This window comes from Montipora capricornis, chromosome 11, assembly GCF_036669925.1.
Source record: "Montipora capricornis isolate CH-2021 chromosome 11, ASM3666992v2, whole genome shotgun sequence".
Classification (NCBI taxonomy): Eukaryota; Metazoa; Cnidaria; class Anthozoa; order Scleractinia; family Acroporidae; genus Montipora; species Montipora capricornis.
This window is the reverse complement of record NC_090893.1, coordinates 17,907,243-17,914,576: the sequence shown is the minus strand read 5'-3', so window position 1 is coordinate 17,914,576 and position 7,334 is coordinate 17,907,243. Positions and strand designations below refer to the sequence as shown.

Here is a 7,334-nt window from a genome sequence, read left to right as displayed (position 1 = left end):
ATTCCTGTCAGCTAAAGGAAGAAATCCAAACTAGAAGCAAAAGGCAAGTTTTCGGCAAAGGCTTTGTTTTGTCCACAAGAAGCTGTGAAGCAAATAAATAGATGCTATATCACTGGCATAGAGATACCGCCCGTGTCTTTTATATCTAAGATATCATTTGCGGGTTTAATTAGGCGTTGATAAGTTATCTTTACATTTATCTAAGGACAAACAACGTTCCCCTAATTCGAAATTTATATTATCTCGAACTCATTAATTCAAAAAACCTTAAATGAGTTTCTAAATGGTAGACGAGACGTTAGCGAATGTAAACATCTGAGAACTGTACATGTTTCTTGGAGTTCTCAGAAAAAAGACTTCAGCAGTGAAAATTAGGTTATTTAATGAAATTCTCGAGATTGCACTGTTAATCAAAGTTTTCATCACCGAAGCAAAACATTTTAATGAACCAAAAAGACTCTGCCGTGAAAACAGATTTCTCTTCCCCCAAAAAAGTCGTCGAGGCAAAGTTCAAGCGACAGAGAGGCTACTTAAAAATATTACACCAATTAACTTTTTTTTTTTACCCTTTTGGCAGGTGGAGATACACATTTTCGATCATCCGAAATTAATAGTATTAATCTTTTCACGGATTTTTGAGCTGTTTCCAAGTTAATGACATTCTTATCAATTATCCTGTTAGAGGTAGTAAGTGTTATTCATAAAAAATATTCAGTGTTGAGCGAAACACAAAGAGTCCGCGAAAAGATATGTCTTATTTAAAATTGATCGGTTGATTTCCTTTCATCAGCTGTAATCGACGCATTATAAAACTTCAGGAATTTTTCGAGAAGAAATCATAAGCTCATTTTTAAAAATTGTGTCTGAAGAGTGGTTATGGCTTTATCAAACTATTTTCTTTCGTTGCGCTTAGCTTTCTAAAACAAATACTTAGGCTTTAATGTCCAATACTGAACTACAGAACCTTTTCCTACATACACTTCGACTAATTAGGAAAAAGAAGCGGCAATGCATTATAGCATGACTTGGCCAGGGTCCAGATGGATTTAATGGAATACAAAAACCTATTTCTTTGGCTCTGTAATTAAGCCACATCGGTTCGCATTCACCAAATAACTCCATTGTTTACACACAATCCCAGCTCCTTAGTTAATCACGATTTTTCAGTTCCTGTTTGCGATCAATCAACACCGATTGACTGCAGTTTTACAAAGAGCCAATACATATTTATCTCGCCCTTGATTTCCTCCTCTTTTATAAGTTGCAGGTTAACCATGTTTAGTATTATGAAAATGGGTTTATCCACTGGGTTGATATGATAAATTGACCACCGTAGAGAAATTTGAAAGCTCACGTTTCATGCTTAGAATTAGCTTGCGTGTTTTCCTCGCTCGCACTACTTGCCATTTCCCCGCGATTTTCACCGATTGCAAGATTACCTTGTATATGCCCTTCTCTACAAGTTTTCCAGCACTTTCCACTGGTGACAGTATTTCCTTCCCTTATGTTGGTTATGATTGGTACAGATTACGTGTCTTGAATCCCATTCTTGACGCCGGTCAGTTGAGGAGTTTTACAATGTCTGCTATGGCAACGATAAGGTGACTTAAAATTACAACTTGCGCTATTTCAAGTAATTCTCGATTATTTCACCTTCTTTACGTTATCCCGTCGTTTTCATCTAAGCTTGGACACATGACGGGAAAACATGTTCTTTGAAGTTTGAGTTTGGCAGCCGTTAGGTAAACAGTTGAAACGTTTGCGCGCGCGATAGTTCAAAAGTATTTGAAGCACACTTTATCAGATTAAAGTCAATTACCGAGAAAAAGTCTTCGATGTCCAGTCATGCCGTCATTCTAGGAAGACTTGCATGAACATCTCTCAAACTTCAAATGATTGAAGACAAAACTTGTCACGTTTGCAGCCACTTAGAGCATGTTTTCCCGTCACGTGTCCACGCTTAGATGAAAACGACGGTACAATAGACCAATTCGGCTAACTCATTGTTGTACCCAATTCAAATCTCTAGGGGTTAAGATGCTTTGTGTATTGCATTTGCATGATAATGTAGCATTCACATTTAAATGATATGGTAATACTTGGAACAAAACGTTTTATTCCCAAAAGATTTGAATTGGGTACAACACTGAGTTAGCCGAATTGGTCTATAGAGAGATTTAGCATCACCAGGATCATGTTTACCGCAAACGACAAAAGTCTAACTAAGATTTGCGCGACGGTTTTGCCAAAAATTGAAAAAACGTTTTTGATATAAGCTCCTTTCTTGCCTGCTACAACGGGTTGCAAAATAATTAGTCAGAAACTCCGCGTTAACAAAAACAGCTTTTCTAGCTACCAATACCCGCCGTACCTACAAATCCAACCTTTTCCACTTCCCCCTCCCTCCCCCCTTTCAATGTTGACTGTTAAAACTTTGTTTAAAAGCTGAGTTTTTCCCCCAGCAGCGCGCGCTCTCATTGGTTACTTCGAATTCACATGACAGCTAACAATAAAACTATTTCCCGCCAAAAGTCGCTGAGCGAGCAACAGTGCAAAATCTATGACGTCAGAGGGTAACAGTGCACTGTTACCCGCGAATGTTGACCGACGACCGCCGTTGCTGTGGCCGTTGCACGTTTTTCTATTAGTGCTATATAACAAATCACTTAATGACTGGTCCCGCGGGAAACAGTTCATTTTGTTTCCCTCGGCTGCGCCTCGGGGAAACATTGAGATTCTCGGGAAACAAAATGAACTGTTTCCCTTGGGACCAGTCATTAAGTGTTTAATATTGCTACAAGCAATTGCAAAAGGGTTGAGACACTCAATCGAAAATTCACCTCTTCTTCCTAAAACCCCTCTTCCAATTCATAAGAAAAGTCCCAACGCCCCTCCCTCCCTTGTCAATGTTGATACCCTTTGGTTTAAGTGCCAAGTGGAAATGGAAACCACTTTACTTGGGGGGTTAAGGGGGGTTGCGGATGCGCTGACTTGAATGACACGCATTGTACGGTTATCAACAGTGAGTGTCTCAACTCTTTTTGGCAATTGCTTGTAGCAACATTGATGGGGAAGGAGGAGGGGGGGGGGGGGAAGAGGGCTGCATTGTGGGAGATAATAGGCAAATTAATAACTCCCCAAGAAGGTGAAGTGTCTCCAATAATCAGTTGCAACTTGTTGTAGCTACAAGTATCAAGAAACTCTTAAAGAGACTGAGACACAAGTTAGAATAAGAGAATTTTCACACTTTATGGCAAACAGCGGCCTAACGTTTCCCGTTTTTCGTTAACGTGATGCTAATGTGTAATATTTTGCATTGCGTTCTGTGCGTTTTCGTAAAACGGCAAAAGGTAAACGGCAGGCTGTTTCTTGTCATAAAAGCACAAAAATTCTCCTCTTTTATCTTGAATTTTTCTTTTAAGAGGTAACTAGATATCTGTAGCTAACAGACGAGAAAAAGAGCAACAAATAAAAAACAACTTTCTCTCTTAATTTGAAAAGACCGAAAATGAGCTTACGGAAAGAAAGGGAATATGAAATCACCATCATCATCAAATCTCGGTAGTGGTAAATAAAGCCTCAAGCTTAACCTACTCCTTCACTGTTCAAGCACTGAGCGATTCCTGTTACGATTCCTGACACAGATGAAAATATGTGGTGCTTGGTGTAAGCTGACCAGTATTAGAGGGCTTAAGCAATTAAAGGGGCACTATCATGAGCTGCGCATGCTCGAGTTTGTTTGCTCTCGAGCCCACGGAAAATTCTAGCCACCATCATGGATTCACGCGTGAGTCACGCATATTCGCCGGAGTTTCTCCTTTGTCCACCATGGCCCTCCCCAGTGGACACCATTTTAAATTTGTCGATTCAACTTGAAAAAAGTCAACCTAACACTTTTCAAGTTTTCACAAGACGCTAGCGTATGCGCTTTTCGTGACAGTTTCCATTTAAGAACTACGACGACGGTCACGAGAACGTTCAGTTCCGTTATTGTAATGTTTTCGCGATTACTCCTAGTCTTTCGTCGTCGAAAGTTTGTCTCAACATTCCAGGGATAAAATTGGAATAAAAGGAATAGATACTTGGAGAGGAAATTGAAAATTCATCGCCTGGAGCTCTTGTCCTTCGCAAAATCTCAAATTTGGTCATATCACGTCGTTTTCAGGACGAGGAAGTTGACATAAACGTAAAACGTTCGTGAAGGCCTGCAAAGCCTTTGGTTAAGTTCATTAGGCACATTGTTGTTTTGTGGCGTTCTCGAAGACGTCGTCATCGTGCGTGCTTGAGTTCCATATGCATATTATGCCTCGGACCACACCCAGGTATTTGTATAATGACAATTTCAGTGGAAGACTAGTTTGTATGCTGTCAACCTCAATGTACCTGAGTGTAAGTTGTAGGTGCACGCCTAGCTCGATGAAGCAACCGTAGTAACTGTAGTACATGTACGTGCAATGGACGTAGAGGCTGTGACCTGTGAGGTATACTCGGACAACTATTTGTAACAATAGCTGCAATAGTCTTGGTAGCTTCGGTAACTGCAGCAGCTGTGGAGGCCGTAGTGTATGAGTCACACTTCTCTCTTTGTTTTTTTCACTTCTTTCTTTGAGTCAAAACTTAGGAGTGGTGAGCTCCAGTTCATTATATCTTGAGAGAAACACACAGTATTAGTGTGTTTTCTCAGACCTCTGTTATGAGTAGGCCTTTTATGCTCTTGTTGTTTTTGTTAGTCATTAAATTATGTGGCTCTGTGCGTATTGCCTACTAGAGAAGCAGTGGTAGCTGTAGTGTGTGGAGCCTGAAGCGCAGTTACCGCATTATGTGAAGGAACTGTAATACGTCAAAAGCCGATGACCTGAGGCTACATCAGCGGAGATATTGCGCTTTGATTGGCTTAGAAACACAGTCTTTCTCGGGAAAGTTTATAAAATATAGACGGCCCAAACGATGTCCCTAAGGAGAACTATGGAATTTGGAGGCTTCAGGTCATCGGCTTTTGACGTATTACAATTCCTTCACATAATGCGGTAACTGCGGTTCAGGCTCCACACACTACAGCTACCACTGCTTCTGTAGTAGGCAATAGGCACAGAGCCACAGACAGCAACCGGAAGTGAGCTGTTTTCCTATTTAACTTGTCTTGACAATACCACATTTATATTCAAGCAACTTTTCTGGATCTCATTGACTTGTACGACAAAATTTCTTCCGCTCTCGATTCCAAGGAATATGCAATTGCAGTATTTTTAGTTCTGTCTAAAGTATTTGATACGGTAAACCATAGTATTCTTTTAGACAAACTAGAGCACTTCAGATTTCGAGGTTTGGCGTTGGAGTGGATTACTGAAGAGTTACTTTTCCCAGAGATATCAATATGTGGAATTCAACGGTAAAAGATCCACCCGCAGGAAGATCATTATGCTGTGGTGTTCCGCAAGGCTCAGTTCTTGGCCCTCTATTCTTTCTTCTGTACGTCAATGATTTGCACAAGCTTTCTCAACTTGAACAGATCTTATTTGCCAATGACACAAATTTATTTATTTCTATCGAAGACCCAGTATAATTGAATGAAATCCTAAATGCTGAATTGAACAAGCTTTTAGATTGGTTTGGGGCCAACAAAATTTCTTTGAATGTCACTAAAACCAAATTCATGGTATTTACACCGTGGCAAAAAAAAACACCGTGTTATGATTTTAGAGTCTTGATTGGCAAAAAAGAGATAATACGAGTCTCGGAAACTCTCTTTCTCGGTGTTCTTCTTGATGAATGTCTTCCTTGGAAGTCCCATATATCCCAGGTAGCCCATAAAATATCTAAGCCCATTGGTATAAATTAATATTTAAATCCAGTTTATTTCTTTCTAAAGTTTCTCTTCATACCCTATACAACTCTATGATCCTACCCGTCATATCTACACTATTGCAACTTTGGGGATCCAACTATAAAAATAGTCTTAAGCCAATCATTATTTTACAAAAACGAGCGATAACGATGATAAGCAGGTCCAATCATGATGTACATACACGCGCAAAAGCCAAATAAGCCACTGTACACTCCCTAAAGTCCCAGCGTGACCCAGGGGAATACATGGCATTCTCACGAGCCTTTCTGCCCTATTTAAGAGTAGTTACTCGTTTATTCAGTCAGTTCCAGCAAAGTTTAAGGTCTTAGACCCGTGCTAGGAGATTTCGCCCCACCCTCCTCCCCGCAGTGATGGAATATATATATTCTCTCATGGCCTACCGACTCGCAAAGCCTCGGGCCGATTCTCCCATATCTTAGTGCATCTGGGCTCATCTGGCTTTGTGTGTGGGTAGACCTGGTGAGAATATATTACTATTTTTAAGGAACTCTACTTGCTTAAATTACAAGACATTTACTTGTTTCAATGAGGTCAATTTATGTATTCTTATTTTGCAATTCTAATCTTCCTTCAAAATTTGATACTCTATTTTCCTTGAATAATCGTACCGATAGCTATAACACCAGGCATGCACTTTCTTTTTTCTTATCATATTGCAGAACAAATATATGTCAATTTTCTGTTTTCTTTCAAGGCTCAAAGTTTTTTAATAATCTAAGTTCAGATATCACTAATTCTTCATCTCTTGCAACGGTCACTGAATAAGCTTAAAAGCAATTCTTTATTACAAAATATTCAATCAAAAAAGAAAATCAATGTTTATGTATATTACTTTTTAATATAAAATTGGCTCTCGACCTCCTCCCTCCGCTTTTTTTTTATGATCACCCCTCCTTATTATTATTCGTGAGGAAACCTAATTTCATGTAAGCCCCGTGGTTTCATTTAAGTTTCCTCGCCACTTTTTCTTTTTATCTTGAAAACTTGTATTTTTTAAATGGATGCAGTGTGGCAAAATGAGTAAATGAATAATTTCGCCATTATTACAATATTTTTGGCTTAAATAATGTTTATGATCTTGTTTTCAGATATTTTTTACAAGTAGTCTGATTGCCATAGGACCAGTCCAGCCTGTTCATAAATAATTATTACTATAAATTATTCTATTTTCCGGTGCCCTTTCTTGCTCTTTTGGCTATTTTAGTCACCATCACTCAGCCTGTTTTCTCGTGCTCGTTTTCTTTCTTCTGCTGGTCATCACTATAAGCTCGCCTTTCTATTCGAGCTGTTTCTTGTTCTCCCTCTCTATCGTTGTTTGTATAATAACTATGCCTATGGTGTATTTGAGGACAGACGCACGATTGACGTCACCATCAGCTTTTATGCGAATGAAGTTTCATTCTTTAATATATAAAACAACTAGATTCCATGTTGCCATGCTTCTGTTCAGTAATAGGGAGCTTCAGCA

General features: G+C 39.2%; 1 protein-coding gene across 1 annotated transcript in view; it reads right to left on the bottom strand.

Annotated features, from left to right (window-relative positions):
* The window catches only part of LOC138024879 (tyrosine-protein kinase transmembrane receptor Ror-like), a 73,758-nt gene extending 73,700 nt beyond the window's left edge, over positions 1-58 (bottom strand). Inside the window, exon 1 of the mRNA XM_068872071.1 lies at positions 1-58. This exon is cut by the window's left edge and continues 14 nt beyond it. The gene's annotated coding sequence lies outside the window, so the exon portion shown is untranslated.
* Positions 59-7,334: the final 7,276 nt, after the last annotated feature.